This window comes from Grammomys surdaster, unplaced genomic scaffold, assembly GCF_004785775.1.
Source record: "Grammomys surdaster isolate TR1022 unplaced genomic scaffold, NIH_TR_1.0 555, whole genome shotgun sequence".
NCBI lineage: Eukaryota > Metazoa > Chordata > Mammalia > Rodentia > Muridae > Grammomys > Grammomys surdaster.
The window spans coordinates 109,895-132,621 of record NW_021604974.1 but is presented as its reverse complement, the minus strand read 5'-3'; the positions used below and the strand labels follow the sequence as shown (position 1 = coordinate 132,621).

Sequence of the window (22,727 nt, the reverse complement as noted above, 5' to 3'; positions counted from 1 at the left end):
TCAGTGCAACTAACATTAAATACTGTAGAAGAAACAAAAGTATTTTTAACTTGACAATTAAAAGAGACTTAACACATGTGCTAACACCTGTTTGAAATCCAGTTCCTGCCCCAACTTTATCTCTTGCTAACATAGCATCATAGAGAATAGCAGCTAATTTCCATATATGTCTCTGAAAATGTCCAGAACCAGACTTTCAAATGAAGACTTTTATTTCCAATATTGGATTGATTTCTAGACCAGTCCATGATTGAGTCTGAATAACTGGTCACATTTAATAACAATACAAGCGTCATTATAACTTCTCTTTTTGATTCTTTGTTCCACAAGGTCTAAAAACTTGAGGCAAGGCATCTTGTCCCACCAGCAGTATAGGTAAACAATGGTGGATTGGGAACATATGTCCAATGCAGCTTCCCAGTCACCATTGTCAGGGCACTTAGCAAGCTCACAGATCAGCATCATTCTTTGTCCTGGCATCAGCATGTCTCACTTGTTGCTCTGGCAGCCACCATGCTCCTTGAGCTTCCTACACTCCTGGGCATGTTGGAACTCCTGGGAGTCCAGCTTCCTCTGGGTTTTGGGGGGTTGGGTGCAGAGCTGAAACCTTAGGGCTGCTCCAGGTGCAGGCACCAACTTTTCTATTCTTAATACTCCCATTAGCCTCTACTTTATCCTAACTAGAAAATTAACTTCTCTAGGTGAATAAGTATTTGAGATTAATACTGATAAATTAATGTCATCACTATCTATTATATCAGAACTGTTGTTTTTAATCTGTCTCATCTTTTTAATTAAAACCCTGAAAATTAATTATTTTTAGTTTTTAAGTTACTATAGAAAATAATAGGTTTCATTACGACATTGAGATACATATAAATCATTGTATTTTATACATACTCACAACTCTCCTTCCCTTGTTATTGATCTCCCTCTTCTCAATAATTTCCCTCTTGGTTTTATGATATCTATCTATCTATCTATCTATCTATCTATCTATCTATCATCTATCTCATTAAATATAGATTATTCATATGAGAAAAAGCATTCATTATTGTTCTTTCTCTTTACACTTCTTGTTCCTTCCAATTCCATTTATGTCATATATATTTATGAATATATAAGATAAAATATGCTTTACTTGTCTAGGTCTGCCTTATTTCATTTACCACATTGATACCCAGTTCTACCATTTTTTTGCAGATCATATAATTGAGCACTTCTTCACAACTGAATGAAATTCTATTATATACATTCTATTATATACATTTTTTAATCTATACATCTATCTATTGGTAGATATCTAAATTGGTTCTATATCTTGACTGTAGTGAGCAGCACAACAATAAATACAGATAGAAAATATCTTTCCAATATGTTGACTTGGATTTCTTCTGGTACATACTGATATGCTGAGGGGTATCTCTCTATGTGTATATGTATATCTACTCTTCTCTTGTTTTCATCTTTATTATTTCTCTTACTCTATTTCCTGAGCTAAGACTTCAAGAATTAAATGAAGGAGAGGAGGGAGGACAGTCTAGCTTTGTTCTTAAGCTTTAAGGAACATTTAAAGGAAGTCATTTAAAAGTTTCCCATTTCCTATGACAATGAAGTCTGTTACACCAAGCCTATTTTACTGTGGTGTGTGAGTAAAAATGGTTCTCTTGGCTTTATATATTTGAATGCGTTCTTTTTTCCATTGAATGGTTTTAGCTCCTTTGTCAAAGATCAAGTGACCATAGTTGTGTAGGTTCAGTTCTGGGTCTTCAATTCTATTTCATTAATCTTCCTGCCTGTCTCTGTACCAAGACCATGTAGTTTTTATCATTATTGCTCTGTAGTTCAGCTTTAGGTCAGGGATGGTGATTCCCCCAGAAGTTATTTTATTGTTAAGAATAGTTCTCGATATCCTGGGTATTTTGTTATTCCAAATGAACTTGCATATTTGCTCTTTCTATCTCTATGAAGAATTGAGTTGGGATTTTAATGGAGATTGCATTGAATCTGTAGATTGCTTTTGGCAAGATGGCAATTTTTACTATATTAATCCTGCCAATCCATGAGCATGGGAGATCTTTCCATCTTCTGAGATCTTCATCAATTTCTTTCTTTAGAGACTTGAAGTTCTTGTCATACAGATCTTTCACTTGCTTGGTTAGATTCATACCAAGGTATTTTATATTATTTGTGACTATTGTGAAGGGTGTCATTTCCCTAATTTCTTTCTAAGCCTGTTTATCTTTCGATTAGAGGGAGGCTGCTGATTTGTTTGAATTAATTTTATAACCAGCCACTTTGCTGAAGTTTAGGAGTTCTCTGGTGGAAGTTTTAGGGTCATTTAAGTATACTATCATATCATCTGCAAATAGTGAAGTTTTGACTTCTTCCTTTCCTATTTGTATCCCTTTGATTTCCTTTTGCTGTGTAATTGCTCTGGCTAGGACTTCCAGTGCTACATTGAATAGGTTGGGAAAGAGTGGGTAGCCTTGTCTAGTGCCTGATCTTAGTGGGATTGCTTCAAGTTTCTCTTCATTTAGTTTGGTATGGGCCTTGATTTCCTGATCTTTCCAAGACTTTTACCATGAAGAGATGTTGAATTTTGTCAAATGCTTTCTCAGCATCTAGTGCTGTGATCATGTGGGTCTTTTTTTTAATCTGTTTATACAGTGGATTACATTGATGGATTTCCAAATGTTGAACCAACCCTGCAATCCTGGGATAAAGTCTACATGATTCATGGTGGATGATTGTTTTGATGTGTTCTTGGATTCAGTTTGTGAGAATTTTATTGAGTATTTTTACATTGATATTCATAAGTGGATTGTTCTGATGTTCTCTTTCTTAGTTGTGTCTTTATGTGGTTTAGGTATGATCATAACTGTGGCTTCACAGAACAAATTGGGTAGTGTTCCTTCTGTTTCTATTTTGTGGAATAGTTTGAAGAGAATTGGTATTAGGTCTTTATTGAAGGTCTGACAGAATTCTGCACTAAAACCATCTTGTCCTGAGCTTTATTTTGGTAGGGAGACTTAATGACTTCTGCTATTTCTTTAGTAGTTATGGGACTGTTTAGATGGTTTATCTATTCCAGATTTAACTTTGGTACCTGATATCTGTCTAGAAAATTGTCCATTTCATCCAGATTTTCTAGTTTGGTTTAACAAAGGCTTTTGTAGTAGGAATTGATTTTTTTTTAATTTCCTGAGTTTCTGTTGTTATGCTTCCCTCTTTAGTTCTGATTTTATTAATTTGGATGCTGTCTCTGTGCTCTCTGGTTAGTCTGGCTAAGGGTTTATCTGTCTGGTTGATTTTCTCAAAGAATCAGCTCCTTGTTTTGTTGATACTTTGTGTAGTTCTTTTTGTTTCTACTTGGTTGATTTCAGCCCTGAGTTTGATTATTTCCTGCCATCTACTTCTCTTGTGTGTATTTACATCTTTTGGTTCTAGAGTCTTTGGGTGTACGGGCAAGTTGCTAGTGTTCCACAGTTGGTGATATGATCATGTTAGAGGATAAGTGTCACTGCATGTGTGCTTTGAAATTTCAAAAGCCAGTGCCATTTTCAGTTAGCTTTCTCTCTGTCTTTCTTATAGTTGTTTTTCTTAACATATAAGCTCTTAGCTGACATCTCCAGCACTGCCCAGGGTACCGAGCTCAGGCATAGGTCTGGGGGATTAAAGAAAGACTCAGACTCGGGTCATCCATTATGAGAGAATGCCAATGCCTTTACTAGGCAGATTCAATATATATACACCAGGCCAGTGAAGGAAAAACACAAACTCAGGAAAAAACAGGAACTCAACTGGGGGCCAATGGGATGTCAAGTATAAATTCCCTTCCTGGGGCATCATACTTCAACAGGATGTTTTGTTCTTAGAAAAACTGCAGAATTTTACTTTGCAGACAGCAGCACACAGAAAGTCTCAGGCAGGGCATAGCAGCCCTTCAGGGCCCTACAGGTCCCCTGTTTTTATTTTATAGGTGACTAGCGTCTGTTTTAGATCACCTTCCATCAATACCAATTACCCATCATTAGGGGATCCCTGCCAGTCTCAGGCCCCTGTTTTAGGTAGGTAAGGACTACAAAGGAGTTACCCATCATTGACTGACTATTCTCTGTAAAGGCTGAGACAAACCTGGGTAGTAGGATTCTCTTGTGCCAGTGACACAGACACCTGCTTAGTAATTGCCTGGGACTGAGTCTGCTGTCTGCAAAAGCAGCAAAGACATATTAGTCTCGCTGTAGCTCTTTTAGTAGTCCTGTTGGTGGAAACTATGACTGGCCAGGACAAGCTACTTATCCCCACTGGTATCAGAACTAGGGGGTTCTTCACACAGCTCCAGTAGATCTCTGCCTGGGAGAGGCTCCATAGTGACAGGGTGCACACAGCTCTCACGAATCCAAACAGGACTTTCAGCATCTTTAGGAAAAACGTAAACAGAACCTCTCACCCAGATTAACACAGAGTCGGGGCCTTTCCATACACCTGATGACAATTCTTTCCATTTCACTAAGGCCCAGTGCCTTCTCAGCTTGTTTCCCATGTCTGTCTGCTGCAGACAATGTGTCTTTATCCACTAATAAAAAATGTAAAATATATAAAATAAAGGATAGTCTTGCATGAGGTGAAGTAAACTCCCCCTCTTTTGTCTTCTCAAGATAATTCTTTAAAGTTAAATGTGTTCTTTCTACTATAGCCTGGCATTTAACAGCTGAGCCATCTCTCCATCCCCAAGTTACTAGTTAAACCAACTTTCTATTATCAAAGTTGTGAATTTTTAATCATACTCAGTAAACATTTTTTAACACAAAACAGAACAACAATCACTTAAACAATGAAACAAAAACAGACAGTTAACAGATTGGAGTGCCAAGGACAGACAATAGACAGAGAAAGCAGAACTAAGGATTTCTCCAGTAGGAGCCAGAGAGAAAGCAGGACATATTTCAGGAGGGCTCTAAAACAGTCTTTTCTGTCTCTTTGAGTTTCTCTGCTTTGAACTGCTGGGTGTAGTCGTTGAAGAGTTTCTGTTCATCTCTATGAAGAGTTTCAGAGCATTGTATATCAGGCCATGCATTGTCTTGTTCCAGTGGGTCTCTGAGTTGCAGTATAAGGATGGAAACATGATGGGCAGAATTTTTGCTGCATTGTCACTGATTAAACTCATGATATACTCATTATTCCAGTTATAGAGTGCCCGCTCTGCCACCTGGAAGTGAGGCCTGGAAACACATTTGGCTGACTGTTGGAAAAGAGGCTCCATAATCTTCACAAATTCTAATGGTTCAATTACATCTAAAATTTCTTCTAATTCATTTAAGAACATTACTTTTTTTTTGGACTGTGAGTCTTTGGTCAGTATTTGCGAAGTGTCATTACCACTGGTTCAGTGAGGGTGCTGTACTTCTCTAAAAACTGCATGACACAGTATGCCAGCTTGGGATGGTAGACACTCAGGGACCTCACTTTGTGCAAGGGCAGCAACACCTTCAACAGGAAAATCTTGTCCTCTTCCTTTAGTGGTAAGGCAAATACATTAATTATAGTTCCCAGGATCTCTAGTAATTTTGCTATGTCATCGTGGCGCTCTGTCTCATAGATAAACCTATAAAATATATTATTGATCTGTTTTCTGATGTAAGCATGCAGGCCTAAGAACTTCACATAGATTCTGTGTAGGGTCGTTTTTAGAAAATCTCTCTCCCAAGAATCCTCGCTGTCAAAGAGTTCTACAAGCTGCAGTATAAACTTCTGATCAATATATTTTTTTGTTATATTGGGCTGGAAATCTGGGGACTCTAAAAATCTTAGGAAAAATTCATAAACAATTTGCGGATGAGGCCAGGCTGCTTTTAATGTTGGTTCATCTCCTCCTGGGTCAAATTCTGTTCCTGTAGGATTGGAGGAGGGTGGCAAGGTTTGAAACATATTAACTGCAAACATGTGGATGGCTTTGGGGTAAATGGGCTCTGTGATTGTGTTCCAGTTGTAAGTGATAATGTTCCACCATTTCACTTAGTGCAACTCGCTTTGCTTCTTTCCATTTCAAGTCACTCAGTGGGTCAGAAGCAAAGTCAAAGAGGACACAACACTGACGTAGCTTCTGGATGAAAATCTTCTCTTGACCCGCAGGAGGAACATCTTGTAAAGATGGGAGTTTTTGCAGTTCTCTATTATTGCTGGCATTAAACCATGAAGAGTTCTGCCATCTGTCTTTCTTCACAAGGACTAGGATTGGCTGAGGGACTAGTACTTGTATTTTAGTAGATGTCTAAGACTGGACAGCTTCGAGGCTGTTTTTCCTGTTGGCTATCTCTGCTTCTGCTGTATGTTGTCCTTCTTTTGAACTTTTTCCACTTTTCACCACTTTTTGTGGTTCTTTCTCTATCTTGTTTTCATTCAGCATGGCTGGAGCGGACCTCGGCCTCTGTAACTCCTGCAGCTGCCCACCACCACTGCTGCTGCAGTAGATATGCCCCCGGCCTGGCCATTGTGCTATCCCAGCTGCCACTGCTGCCACCCAGGGACTGAATCACTCATCAGCTCTTGCTTCACCTTTTCCAGGCCCCCTTCCAACTTTTGACCTTGCATTTCTTCATTTTTCCTTTTCTAAAATTTCTCTTTCATCCTCAGAACTGGAGCTATTCTCCACCTTGTGCAAGGATTTCTTAGCTGCATCATCCTGTGCCACTACTTGTAGGGAAGAACTCCTAGTTCCAGTGCCACCATCATACATTCCACTCACTGAGCTGGCCGGCCTGCTTCCTCCATGAACAATCCTGACAGATTCTCCTCTCTTTCCTGATCTCCGTGGAACCTCCACTTGATAGCTCTGGCGCTATCAAGTTCCGTGGTACCGAACTCAGGCATAGGTCTGGGGAATTAAAGAAAGACTCAGACTCAGGTCATCCATTATGAGAGAATGCCAATGCCTTTACTAGGCAGGTTCAATATATACACCAAGCCAGGGAAGGAAAAACACAAACTCAGGAAAAAACAGGAACTCAACTGGGGGGCATTGAGATGTCAAGTATAAATTCCCTTCCTGGGGCATCAACCTTCAACAAGATATTTTGTTTTTTAGAAAAACTGCAGAATGTAACTTTGTAGACAGCAGCACATGGAGAGTCTCAGCCAGGGTATAGCAGCCCTTCAGGGTCCTACACATAGCTACTGCTCCAGTGCCATGACTGCCTGTTTCTGTGCTCCCAGCTATGACGATGATGGACTAATCATCTGAAACTATAAGCAAGCTCACAATTAAATGCTTTTTAAAAAATAAATGTTGCCTTGGCCATGGTGTCTTTTTATAACAATAGAAAAACAAGTAAGACACTTACACTGAGGTATAATCTAGTGTCTAGAGGACTTTTATCATGAAGGAATGTTAAATATAATCACAGACTTTCTGCATCCATTAAGATGATCAGGAGATTCTTCTTTTGTTCTGTGTTATATTTCATTTGTTGAACTATCCTTGTATCCTTGAAATTCTAACTTCTAAAAATTCTTTAAAATTTTTTGTAAAATTATTTTATGTTTATGGTGGTTTACTTGTATGTATGTCTGTGCACCACAAGCATGCCTTGTGCCTGAAGAAGCCAGAAAAGGCTGTTGGATCCCCTGTAACTGGAATTACAGATGTGAGCCACCATGAGCTTGATGGGAACTGAACTCTGGTTCTCTGGAATAGCAGATAGTCTTCTTAACCACTGAGACATATCTCCACCCTTCTTTTTGTTTTTAAACATCGGTGTATATGTTCCTACATATGGAGGTTGCAGTACAACTTCAGGTATTGGTTCTTGCCTTCCTTATTGTTTGAACCAGGATTTCTTAGTGTTTGCTTGTGGGACTGTAATGGCCAGGATTATGGAGTAAGGGTCAAGGGACCTTCAATCCTGGATACCTGAGATGAAGGCAGCAGGAACTGGCTACCTTCCCATCCCAAGCTGGCTCTGGTTGGCTGCCCACTATCAACATTGGTAAGAATTATTATGCTGAAAGTTATCATGCTTTACTCCTTGTTTGGCCTTAAAAGGTTCTTCACACCTCACCCTACCCTACAGCTCCTGAGTATGTAGATGAAGCACCTTCCAACACCTCTGCCCTGACCACACCCAAAACCCAGCCACACAAACCTTGCCACAGAGACCCTGGCCACCACCCTAGGGGTATAAATTAGCCCCCAAATAAAGGAACCAGTTCTCCAAAGCTGTTCCAGGGTGTGTTTATTGCACACATACTCATTGTTGACCAAGATCCTACATTGCATCCACCCACTTCTGGGTAAGTTTCACTCCTTTCAGCCCAAATGTGTGCAACTGGCTTGGCTACACTAAGGGAGAAGCAGATAGGGGACAACATTTGCTGTTGTGTACATCAAGCAAACAAGCTAGCCTACAAACTTCTGAGGATTCTCCTGTCTTTGTCTCCCATCTTCCCAAAGCATCACTGAGAATTTTATATATGTGTACTAGTACGTATTGCTTTGACATGGTTTCTGAGGATCTGTACTCAGGTCCTTATGCTTGCACAGTAAGTATTTTACCCACTGAGGCATATTCCCAATTCCTAGAAAATTCTTGCAAGTAGATGTTTCATGGGAAGAATCTGCTCTTATATTAGTAAAGAAAATCTACTCATTTACATTAGCACAAGAAGTTGGATAACATGAATTACCCCTTCAAGTCTCCTTTGAAGCCTCCGCCATGTCTATATGTTATCATATAGTTACTTGAAGAGCATATCAAGCATAAGATAGTACATATATATTTTTGATTATTCAAAAGCACTTAAAACATGATTTTTTCTAAGATGTGATTTCTCAGTATAACAGCCTTGGCTGTCCTGGACTCACTTTGCAAACCAGGCTGTACTGGACTTCAAAGAGCTCTACCTGCCTTTGCCTCCCAAGTGCTAGGATTGAAAGCATTAACCAACATACCTGGCTAAAACATGAATTGTAATATATTTATTTAGACATTAATTTCTTAGCATATTTCAAAAAAGGTTTGCATTTCCTCAATGTAATGCAAATCTCTATATTGCCATATTTGTTGCCAATATTGTCTTCCGTCAGGCTATATAGTAAGACCTGGACAGGTGAATACTAATTTGTACTTTTCTTCAATATAATATCTTATTACATCATGTTGTTTATTCCAACTTCTGCTGTATACTTTGACAAACTTTTTTACAAGGACTTATGTAGGTAATATTTTCTGATGATAAACTTTGTTCTTCAATAAAGCTATTTCCTTCCAGTTCCATGAGCTTCAAAAATATCATCTGGGGAAGACATGAACTTCACTGTGTAAAATGATCTTATTTGAGTTACTATGTTCTATAAGGAGGTGGTTCTGATGCTAAGGTCCTGTCTCCCAATTGATTCTTGACAGATCAATAGAGATGCCAGTGGTCAATTGCTGGTGAGAGGGAAAGAGGTGGGACTTCTGGGTTCCTGCACGCATGTTGAGAGATGGAGGAAGAGAAAGGGAGATTTCACCAGGCTTTTTGGAGGGAGAAAGGTGAACAACCACGTGAGATCTCAGGTGGAGTAGCCATAGGCCGCTTCCCCAGGTGGAAGATTAGAAATGCATCTAAGCAGAGGTCAGTTTTGGGTTGCTGAAGAAGGACAAGGTAACTGAGCAACTAAAGTTGAGGGCAGATTTAGAATGTTGAACTAAGAGAATTGGGAAGGACATGCTAGCTGAGGCAGATTATAAGTGCCTAACAATTGAGCAAATAAGGCAGATTGAAAAATAAGTTAATGTGTTTATGTGTCTTTCATCCGCGGATCTGAGAGAACCTGGGCAGGGCTAGTAGCACAGTCTGCCTGGAGCATAAAGGGGTAACAAAAACTACAAGCTACAGTGTTTGCACTGACTATTTCTTTATTCTTCTTCCCTTACTCTTTCTGCCTCTCCTTCTCCCTCCCTTAATTCCTTCCAACAGTCATTGACTATACAAAATACTTAAGTAGTGTGAACACAAGAAATCTTCAGTGGAAACTAGTTGAAAAGTTGACACTGGTTTCCAGGACACTGTTTTCAAAAGTGCATGTTAATAATCTTTCCATGATGTCACACTGTCAGGGTATGTTCATAAACATAGTTATTAGTGGTAGCTTTAAGATTTGTTTCCTAATCCAAAAGGCCAACAGAGTATAAGTAACCCTTTTTATGTCAGACATTGCACAAAGCTGATAGTAATAAATCAGAAATAAAGAGATATGGACCATTCAGCCTAAGTGTAGGGTCCTTAGAATATGCAATAAACTGCTAGAATGTTGTTTGTATTAATAATTTAGAAGAAATTGATATATCTTTCAAATAATCACAAAGTAATTCTTTGTGGCAGCAATTGACACCAAGTTAGATGACTATGAATCTTACATGGCTGAGATAAAGTCTTTCACAGACAAATTAGAAGATGAAATTTCCCTATTATTACTAAGGTTCCCAAGGTGGCTTGATATTGAAATCAAGCTTCTCTCTCTGCAGTACTATGTCCTCTGAATAATGTATATCTGATAAGATAGTATGTAGTGAGATAGTGGCCCAAAAAGTTGGGTAAGTTAGCTTGAGCAGAAATATTGAAGGCAGCCTGGGCCATGGTTGGCAGAAGGATATTGCAGGAAAAACATTATTCCTACTTGCTGATCAGCTGTCCAGCATGGTGGGCTGGAGCTAATAAAGCAGTGTGAGGAAAAGCTAATGATTAGGGCCAGGTGGAGAGTGGATTCAGATTTGTCACACTGCAGAGAACAAGGGCAAGAGTGGATGGGAAGAGGAAGAAAAGATGACGAAGGGGAAAAAGAACATCTTGCATCTGAGAGATGAGACAAAGAGTAGGCAGATATTTTCCACTAGTGTAATGGAACAATGACAGTTTTTAGAACTGAAAAAATGTGTTTGAACTGATATGACAGTTTTTAGAACTGAAAAGATGTGTTTCTATTTACAAACTGTTATCTTAGAAATATTATTAAGTGTAGTTTTGATCTTCTTGTCTATAAAATAAGAATGTGACTTACTTATTTTGTTACAAATGTATTATGTGAGGCATCTCATATTATCAGGATGAAATTGATGCTCAGTAATTATCTTATAGTCCCTGCTGTCTACTAAAGAAAATAATTTTAAAAAAAGTACATAGACAACTGTGACAAGACAAAAGAGAAGGGTCATAGAAATTATGAGTTGAATGTTCACATTACATGGGAAAATCAAAAGCTAACCAGGTTTGGGCATGGTAAGATGGTTCAGTGTTAAGAGTGCTTGCTGTTCTTACAGTGGAATCAGAATTAGTTCTCAGCACCCACATGATGTTTCACAGCTATCTGTAGTAATGCTTTCTTCTGGCATCTAAGGTCACTGCATAGTTCATGAAGGTAGGTCAGGTGAAAATTGCAGAAAAATAGAGAAGGATGAATCAAAAAAATGAATTAGTAGTTCATGGCTTTTTCCACATCGACTCAAAGTAGAGATTGTAACAAAACTATCAATGAGAGGTAGCTGTGAGGTTTGAGCACTGAAGTGTAAGTTGCTTATTAGAACGATCACAATGAGAATACAAACAAGCAGCTGAAGGAAGTTAGGATTTTTCTTTTTCTTTTCCTTTTTTTATTGGATATTTTATTTATTTACAATACAGATGTTATCCCCTTTCCCTATTCCCCTCCCTAGAACTCCAATCCTATACCTTCTCTCCCTTTATACTTTTATATCATTTTGATTACATGCATATATTAAGGTCAGTTCTAGGTTGAGCAATTGTTCTAGCAATACAATAGATGCAAATAGTCGAGGAACAGGCAATACAATAGACACAAATAGTCAATGAAAAAGCAAGGCATTAAACCCAATTACGTGAACACTTCTGTGATCACTGTTTCTAAAGGCTTATCAGGATGACCAAAGTATCTGAGCCTACTTCCCTATCCTAGCCCAAGGTCATTTTCATTTCTGAAGCTTCCTTCCTTGTTCTAGCCTAATATTTAGATTCCTGTCTGAAATTACTTCTTTCTTCTAGGCTAATATTTAGATTCCTGTTTGAAATTACTTCTTTTTTTCTAGTCTAGTAATCTAGATTCTTGCCTGAGATTACTTCTTTGTTGTAGCATATGGTTTAGATTCCTGCCTGAAATTACTTCTTTGTTCTAGTCTAATGTCATATTCCTGCTTGAAGCCTACTTCCTTGTCCTTGGCCAATGTCATAATCCTGCCAAGCAGCCCATTTCCTTGTACTTGGCCCGTGTTAGCTTCTTGCTAAGCAACTCCAAAGGCTCTCCACCTCTCCCTCTTTTTTATTTTGTTAACAAGACTGAGCCTGTCTTAGGTCATTCTGACAGGAATGCCTTCCTTACCCATCATGGAATATGCATTATCAAAGGCAATGCACTTCTGTCTTAGGTTGGTAAGGCTCTGTGCAGAATCTTACCCGTCCTTGGCTTGCCAGCCTGTTAATTTAATAACTCTGTCTGGAGGTTCATTTTCAGGTTCAAGCCATGTACTTTGTCTTCCAACATGTTGATATTGTTAAAGACAAGCTTTAACACAATGGGCGGAATAAAAGTTTTCCCAGGACAAGAAGGGATAGCCTGATCAAGCTATATGTGCCATTCCTGTGGTGTGACCAAAATGGAAATACTGACCTCAGGCCATGGAAAATTTTATTGGCATTATCTGCAGCATCAAAGGTCAACAGAGCAGCATTCTTTAAATTCATAATCTCACTATGCAAAGGTAACGCACCCAGAGAGGTGTTAGGATCATGCCAAATATCCTAAATGTGCCTTTGAACTTTTTTTGTAGTTATAATGACAATCATTGTGAATTTCAAAAGTATCACTACTCCAATGATATTTGTCAGGACACTTGGGATGGCTCCTAACTCTTGAACTCTGAACCTCCTTCAGATAATTTGAATAGAGCATCATTTGTTGTTCCAGATACCTATATAAATCCTTTTGTATACTCAATACATTAGTAACATTTTTTTGCTAGATGGTTAACAAAAATAGTTGTCTTAACTCCTTGTAACAATGCTATTGCAGAAGTAGTGGTGCTAGCAATTAATGGAATTAAAGCTGTTATGTCAGCAATAATCAAGCCTGTTACCCTCTTGGGAAGTTAGGATTTTTATATTGCTCTATAATCACCATAACCAAAAGCCATTTGGGGAAAAAGGAGTCAATTCACATCCCAGATTACTGTCTACCACTGAGGGACATCAGGGCAGGAATTCATGAGAGGAACTGAAACAAGCTGTGGAAACCTGCTCACTGACTAGCTTCTTATGGCTTGCTCTGTCTGCCTTTTTATAGCTTCTAGGACCACGAGCCAAGGATGGCACCATCCACAGTGAACTGTCCTCTCCCACATCAGTCATCAATCAAAAATATCCACCACAGGCTTGTGCTCATACCATTGTGATGTGGTGTGAGTGAAAATAATAAATTACCATTAAGTTTTTATTTTGCTTTTCTCTTTATGAAAAATGTCCTGGAGAGAGTAGGTGTACAAGGAACATACTTCACCATAATAAAGGAAATTTACAGCAAGCCCATAGTCAACATCAACTAAAATGGAGAGAAACTCAAAGCAATTCCACTAAAATCAAATATAAGGCATAGCTGTCTACTCTCTCCATACCTATTCCATACCTAAGCCATATTCCATAGCTTCAAATCTTAGCTAGAGCAATAAGAGAAGTGAATGAGTTCAGTGTTTATTTTCTTTATTATTAATTAATTACTTTATTTATGTACATCCTGAGGATCCAGTTATATCCCTCCTGGGCACATATCCAGAAGATGCTCCAACATGTATTAATGACACATGCTCCACTATGCACATAGCAGCCTTATTTATAATAGCCAGAAGCTGGAAAGAACCCAGATGTCCTTCAACAGAGGAATTGATACAGAAAATGTGGTACATTTACACAGTGGAATACTACTTAGCTATTAAAAACAATGACTTCATGAAATTCACAGGCAAATGGATGGATCTAGAAAATATCATCCTGAGTGAGGTAACTCAGTCACAAAAGAACACACATGGTATATACTCACTGATAAGTGGATATTAGGTAAAGAGAGTGGAATATCCATGATACAACTCATGGACCACATGAAGCTCAAGAGGAAGGAAGACCAAAGAGTCTATGCTTCAGTTCTACTTAGAAGGGGGAATAAAATTATCAAGGGAAGTAGAGGGTGGGAGGGGCTTGGGAGGAAGGTAAGAAAGGGGTGAAGAGGGGACGAATTAGGTATGGGAGGAGATGAAGGAGATGTACAGAAGGTTAGGAAATTGAACAGTGGTGTGTAGCAATGGGGGATGGGGAGCTGGCTGTAGAAACCAGAAAGTCCCAGATGCCAGAAAAGCAAGAGCCTCCCACGACCCCATGGGATTGACATTAGCTGACATACCCCACAAAAGGGAGGGAGAACCTGTTGAGACCATATCCAGAGGTTAGGCATGGCTCCTCAGTTGAGGGATGGGGCCACTCACCCATCTCCAAAATTTTAACTCAGAATTGCCCCTGTCTAAAGAAAACACAGGGAAAAAGAGTGGAGCAGAAACAGAAGGAAAGACCATTCAGAAACTCCCCAACCTCGGGATCCAACACACATGCAAACACCAAACCCAGACACTATTGCTGTTGCCAAGAAGTGCCTCCTCACAGGAGCCTGATACAGCTCTCTCCTGAGAGACTCTGCCAGATCTTGACCAGTACAAATGTGGATTCTCGAAACCAACCATCAGACTGAGCACAGGGACTCCAATGGAGAAGTTAGGGGAAGAACTGAAGGAGCTGATGGGGCCTTATCTGGCATCAGTGGGAGAAGAGGCCCTTGGTCCTGTGAAAGCTTTATGCCCCAGTGAAGAGGAATGCTAGGGTACTGAGGTGTGAGTGGATGGGTGGGTGCGGGCACACCCTCATAGAAGCAGGGTACATGGGGATGGTATAGGGGAATTTGCAAAGGGGAAACTGGGAAAGGAGATAACATTTGAAGTGTAAATAAATAAAATATCCAATTAAAAAATTAAAAAGAAAGACGCTGTGTCCTAGTTTGCTTCTCTGTTGTTGTGATAAAACACTGAATGAATCCAACTTGGAAAGGAACCTGTTTATTGGGCTTATAATTTCTCATCACAGCTCATGACTCAACAAATTAAGCAGGAGCTTAGAGGGAAGTACTGAAGCAAAACTATGGAGGAGTGTTTTTTCCTCATGGCTTGCTCAGTTGTTTTCTTATATAATCTATGATCACTAGTGCTGAAGTGACAATGATAATTGTGGGTGGGCTTTCCTATATCAATCATTAAATGCCCCAGAGACAGACACTCACAGGCCAATATGAAAGATGTAATTCTCAAATTGAAATTCTTTCCTGAGTTTCACATATGACCCTAGTTTGTGTCAAGTGAAATATATTTAATCAGCATAACCTCATAATCTGATTCCAACAAATGAGAAAGTAGAAAATGCACTTCAACTTATATGCACAAGAAAGGACATTCTGAACAATGACTGTGATATCACAGACATTAAGATTAAAATTGACAATCAGGACCTTTTGAGACTAAAAAGTTTCTGCATAGTAAAGAACACTGTTGAGGGACATCAGCCACAGTTGACCGGGTTCACCTGAAAGAGAGGCTGGGAATGGAAGAGGGACAGGAGGGCAGGAAGAGATGAAGCCAGGACAAAGGTTTCTGATCGAGGCTCCATGCTTTAATGTTCAGCTTCTAATGTAAAGGGGATAACCCACCCCCACTCCCAGAGTTCCTTCTTGCTTCAGCTGGCTGGGGGTGAGCTGAATCCATCCTGCTGGAGGTGAGAGGAATCCATGCTTAATTGCGGGCCAGAGATGTCTCAAGCAAGCTCAGCAGGCAGTCTATTCTTCTCAGCTTGTGTACCAGGCTACAGGGCAGCCAAGGAGGCACCAAGGCTGGCAATGCCAAAACAGGCAATACCTCCAGAGTCCTATTGTTTGGTCTATTGTGGTAAACAAGGTCTCTCAGGCCTGCTCAAGGCTGGGGGAAGGGCACAGTTCCCCCTTTTTAGTTTTATAAGATATGAGCAGTGCCAGCAGCTGGATGGGGTACAATATTTCATCCCATCTAGGGTACAGAGTGGCTGGGCGACCATGCCTGGTTTAGGTTGGCATGTATATTACTCCTATATTACCCGTCTTTGAGGAACATACATAGCATATTGATGTAAGCCTCTGTCTTAGGTTTATAAGAGCTCAAGACACTCTTACCCATCGTTGACTAAATGGCCATCAGTGACACACTCTTTCCCATAAGACCAAAACCACATTCAGACCAAAGGAACTGTGGGCATGCACTAGCTGCAATTCTTCATAGCGATGGATAACTGCCATGATGAAAGCTGAGCTTGGTGACAGTGGTCCTGTGTGAAGGCAACCTATCTGCTTGAGACACAAGGTTTAAATGGTTAAAAGCAACATGATTTATCCAAGCAATGTAGAAAATAAGGTTGGAAGCTGAAATGTTCCAGTGCCTAATCCAACTGTTGGTTGACAGGGATTTAGACGCAAAGTCTGGCCACCATGTATAGTGGGTGACTTTGAGTATTGATGGAGACTACATGCCAGGTTAAATCTACTGGCAGATAAGGATTTTGAGCCATCATCATCAGAATCACAATTATTAGGCTCGAGATCTGTGTCCACTTGATGGACCAATCTTTCAGGGAGCCATTGGGCTCCGTTCTCTTTTTCTGAAAAAATACATATTGAGCCACGGCCCCAAATTAAAACATGGTCAGGACCACACCAAGTATAAGGGGTCTCTCCACATGACCCTGGCAAATAAGCTGGAAGTAACCGGATGCCAGTGGCAATCCACTGCAGACTGACCCTTAGCATCAGTTTGCAGAAAATTTAAAATAAGACAAAAGCAAGGTGTGTTTTTGGTGACCCTGGGGGGTATAATTCCCCCTTTTTAGTTTTTAAAAGCCTATTTTTCAGAGTTTCTTGTAAAACCAGGGAAGAGGCATCAGTAGCTGTTCTTCCCACATTCAAGAGGGTTATCAAGATATTATTTTAAAGTTCCATAATCTCACTTTCACAATTCCTTGTCCTTGAGGATAAGGAATCTCAGTAATAAAAATAATATTAAATTGTCAACAAAACATCTCAAATGTTTGACTGTCAATAGCCAGTTCCATTGTCTATAATCAGATAGGGAACACCAAGCATAGAAAAATAATGTAGGCAATAAATAATTATAATTTTTAGTTGCTTTTCTTGTTAAAACAGTTGCAATTAAAAAACCTAAAAGGGTATCAAGTCACATGTACATATTTTAATTTTCTAAAATCAAAAATGAGTAACATCTATTTGCCATAATTGATCACGTATAAGTCCTCAAGGCTTAACACCATTATGAAAATTGAGGACACTGAGAACAAGATTTTGTTATTTAATGTGTACACTTTCTAGAAATATTAATTTATTGTCTCAAGCTATTATTATTTTGATGATATAAAGAATAAGATTGTATGGTCAATTGTTTCTATAAGGTCTATAATCTGACTGGTATATAAATCTGCTCTGGCATTGCCCTGGGTTCCAGGCAATCCAATATGAGCTCTTGAATGTCTTATAAAATTAAGAAACTGTACATGTTTCTTAAATTAAGCAGTATTTCTATAAATAACTATAAAATTTGAGAATTAGGAATATCTAAAAAAAAAGGAACAATTTCAAGCAATTATAAACCATAAGCCATATACTGGCTATGAGCATACAAATTGAAAGCTTGATTTTTCAGCATTTTGAACAGTGGCCTACAGCATATAATTTATTTGTGCTGAAGCAGGGGAAAATTCAAGAAAACGAACATGTGATATAATTACATATACTCTCTAATCAATAGATGAGGCATCTGTAAATATAGTAAATATTTTTTTCTATGGGCTGAATGCAAATTTATAGGAAATACAAAAGCATGTATAGAGAACAACTGTAACAACTTGTCTTATGGATAATGATTATCAATTTTGTATAAAAAGTTTGCCATGTAATAAGCCAAATATCATTATTCTCCAATAATCAACTTAAATTCTATTTGGAATAAAGAATAAACATTTCATACAAATACTTTCAGGATTCAATCTTACAATCCTGTGTTAACACTGTAATAGTTTCATAATAAGATGTTCAAACTTCACTTACAGATGAAGGATGAGTCCACATAAATGGTTTCTTTTGCCCAAGGGCTGTTGTGAGCACATGAGTAGCAATAATGCAAACAGCCAACAATTTATCATAGTTTATTTAATTTATCTTTTGATAACTAACAGATTACTCTATACTTTTACAAAGCTATCTATCCCTCATCAGTTAACTGTTGAGGGGAATTAGGATTTGTATCCCCCTTGAAAACATCAAGCAGAGGTTCAAGTCCTCCTATGGTAAGCTTAAGATGAGGTTTTAGCCAATTAATATCTCTTAACAACTTTTGAGAATCATTAAAAGTAAACCATTTTTTGTATGTACGCCTGTAAGACAGAAGAGGGCACTAGATCCCACTACAAATGGTTGTGAGCCACCATGTGGTTGCTGGGAATTGAACTCTAATATTTTTAGTTGTGAGTCTAGCCTTTAATGACAGAACCATCTCTCTAGCCCCAATTATCCATTCTTATTGGAATTTTCTGTGTCACAATTTGTTTAAGATATAACTAAGTTCCCAAATACTGAAAAGATATTGTCTTTGAATCTTTTCTGGAGCGATAAGCACTCCAAAATTTTAAAGCTCATTGTATTAGAGAAAAAGCGTACAGAAAAACTCCTTTAGAGAGATCAGCTAACAAAATATACAATGAATAATATACACTGAGAGATTTAAATGCTTAACTTTTGTATTAAAACAACAACAAATTCTTATATAAGACTATTAATCATTCTTTGAGGCAACCTTTTTAATGATACTGCTTCATGGGCTCTCAAAAATCACAAGTAAATTCATTGTATTTAAACTTCATCACCTTTACCAGGATGTAAAGGAACAATAAAAACAATCTTTTAAATCTATAATAATTTTATATGTATTTATTAGAATGGCAACCGAAGTAGGCAAGACAGGCTGTAATGCCCCATTAGTTTCATAAATCTTAAATTTGAACTTTGTTTTTGGATTAATTGAATAACCAATTCCTTTTAGCTGAGTGAGAGTATCAGATAAAAGCCAAGCTGAAGGCAATCTTGCCTTCTAATAATTGTTAAATAGCCCCAGTATCTATTAATCCTTCAAAACCTTTTTCCTTCAATTATTAACTTAAGATTAGGTCTCTTGCTACTGATAGGACCTAATACACATCAGAGGAACCAAAGCCATCTTGTCTTCTATCACTCCCAACAAATTTAGAAGGAAGGACCCAAAACATGTTGTGGAATTCCTTTGCCAGCAGGTAATTACAATGCCATGGAGGGAAGAAAGCATAATTTTAATTCCTCCAACATAATAACAACTCCTGACCTATAAGCTGTTGTGAATTTTGGGCCTGAGGCTGACGCCTCCCCCACAAGGAACAAGCAAGGCAATCAACAAATTCTGGAAAACACCTTTCTAGGGGCTGGTCATGAAGATCAAGACAAAAGGAATGTCTCACCCAAGCTTCTGCAGAGCCCAATCTGTATTGTCTTAATTTAAATGTAAATGTTCTTAATCTCAGCCTGTTTTCAGAGGCCTGGCACAAAGATTATCTTTCCTGCAGGCCAGCACTGTATCACAACTTGTTTTAAATATTTTTATTTAACTCTCCTGCTGTCTCCTTTTCTATAAACATGGGCGAATCAAAAAATCCCAAACTCAAGATTAGAACTGCCAACTGTAGCCAATGGAATACTGGCAGAAACTATATTTTTAAGTTTCTTTTGTAACTTTAAAGTATAACAATAATTTTGAGAGACAAAACCAAAAGCAAAAACAATGTAAACAATCTATTTTCTCTAAAATCAACATCAAGTAGGTTACCTTTACGTTACAAAGTTTTGCTGTCAATTCTTATATATGAATGTATGATAGTGCAGCTTTTAACATCTCATTGAAGAGACATTGTTTTAAAATCTTGTTTTTTATACATCTGGTTTCTGAATGACTCTAACCCTGAGTTAGTTTTACGGCAACTTTCTGTTACCAAAGTTGTAAATTTCTAATCATACTCAATAATTTAAGCCAATAATCTGTAATCAAGACATGTAGAACATATTTATACTTTTAAAACCAATCAGAAGCTACAATGAAGTGGCTATGCATCTTATATATTTAGACCAAACAAAATCTCCTTGCTTTTTCTAGCTGCATTTTCAAGAGAAAGGCACCTTGTCACAGAGATTTTTCTGAGACAAACAACTCTCAGCTTCCTTATAGAATCCAAAATGTTGCTGGTCCCTTTAAGATCAGCTTATGCAAAAAATCAATTTCTGAAAAGGCTTTTCCAGCTCAGCTCAACTCTTAGCTACAGGCATCCTATCTGTGCACATTAAGACTGTCTTTAAAACAAAGTTAAACTAGACAAAGGGTTGGATCAAGCAGTTTTAATGATCTTTTCTTTTGAACATGAAACATAGAACAAACATTTAGACAATGAAACAAAAAACCAAACAATTGACACATGTGGACATTGGTGCACGCCAAGGACAGACAACAAAGAAGGACACCTAGGAGCTAAATAAAGAGAAATTCAGGACGTCTCCCGAATTTCTTTCTTTTTCTAGGAGATCTCTGAAGTAGCCTTTTCATTCCTTTTTGCTGACAAAGCTCAGAGAGAGGACAACTGTTTTTCTAAAACCCTTTCTTTTTCTCTCTCTCTCATATTCAAGATGTAACTTTTCATCTCATTCTTTGGAGATGTAGCAGACAGCTATTGTAACACCTCAGTGCCCTGCTTTCTTAGTTTTCCAGTTCCTTCTAAACCTGCTCTTCCTGCCTGAAGCAGCTCTTAGACTACGGGCAATGCCTGTTTAGAATTCTCCTGACCTATAATTCGCTGTCACCTCCTAGGCCAAATTGGCATTGGGTCAATACCTCATTAACCTAGACTGCATCCCCCGAAACACACTTCCTGCAAACACAGCCTTCAAAGACTTACCATAACTAGCGTTAGTATCAAAAATTGTTTGCTGCTTACCAAGTGTGCGGGATACTCTCCTTTCTTGTTCCATTTTCCATAGAGCTCTACACAAGACAGCGTTCCTCAGCTGGTCTCTCATGTTCAGGCCCCACGTTTGGTGCCATTCTGTTGAGGGACATCAGCCACAGTCGACCTGGTTCACCTGAAAGAGAGGCTGGGAATGGAAGAGGGACAGGAGGGCGGGAAGAGATGAAGCCAGGACAAAGGTTTCTGATCGAGGCTCCATGCTTTAATGTTCAGCTTCTAATGTAAAGGGGATAACCCACCCCCACCCCCAGAGTTCCTTCTTGCTTCAGCCGGCTGGGGGTGAGCTGAATCCATCCTGCTGGAGGTGAGAGGAATCCATACTTAATTGCGGGCCAGAGATGTCTCAAGCAAGCTCGGCAGGCAGTCTATTCTTCTCAGCTTGTGTACCAGGCTACAGGGCAGCCAAGGAGGCACCAAGGCTGGCAATGCCAAAACAGGCAATACCTCTAGAGTCCTATTGTTTGGTCTATTGTGGTAAACAAGGTCTCTCAGGCCCACCATAGTGGTACAATACTTGATATTTTCCCTGCTGGTTTTCTGCTTGCTTTGCTTTACTCTTGCCTCAGTATACCCTCACCTTCTCCATTTTGAAATGGGAACATATATTCTGCTATTATTGAAAATATGTAATTCTTTTTAAAGACTTTTATTTATATTTTATGATTGTTCATGGTGTCACTGTTAGGAGTTTAACTCAAGTCTCAGAATTGACTTTGGACCTTGGAGTTTTGATCAGTGTTGAGACCATTAAATAGTATGGAGAATTTGTAAATGTTGGACTAAGTGCATTTTGCATTTTGATATGGCCATGAGCCTATGGGGGTCAGGAGTGGAATATTGTGATTTTGATGAGAAGTGGTCCATAGGCTTATATATTTCAGTGGTTTGTCCCCAACAGGCTAAATTGTTCGTGGGGGTATAAATTTTTAGGACAGACCTCATTTCTTCTCAGACCTATGTAGTTTTTCTGTGGGAAGTATAACACTGGAATCAGGATTAGGAGTTTATAGCCCCTTGGGCTTACAGTTTGCCCTCTCTATTTCCTTTGTGCAGTTGAGATGTGACCTCTCAGCTTCTTGCTCCTGCTTCTTGTTGCTGTGCTTCCCCACTGTGATGAGCTCTTAGACTTCTGGAACCTTGGCCAAAAACATCTTTTTCTTCTATGAGTAGCTTTTGGTTATTTTATCCTGAGAGCAGCAAAGTACCTACTCTAATTAGGCAACATTACTTATTGCTGGGACAAAATACTGGACAAAGTCAAGTGAAGGAAGAATAGTTTCAGTTCCTGCTTTGAGTCCAGGGTGGGTAGAAGGTGTAGAGGCAGGAACTTGAGCACTGTATCTCCAACAAAGGGAGAGCAGTGAATGCTCTGTGCTCAGGGAACTGTCTCATTTTATGCAGTTTAGGACTTCAGCCCAGGGAATGGTGCTTCCGAGCTAGAGACAGTCATTCTATCTCCATTAATCTAATCATTGTCATCTCTCATGGACATAGACTAACCAATTTAAAAATCT

General features: G+C 38.8%; 1 pseudogene; it reads right to left on the bottom strand.

The window, feature by feature from the left end:
* Nucleotides 1-4,949: 4,949 nt before the first annotated feature.
* On the bottom strand, nucleotides 4,950-16,286 carry LOC114633225 (annotated as a pseudogene).
* Between the last annotated feature and the right edge of the window lie 6,441 nt (nucleotides 16,287-22,727).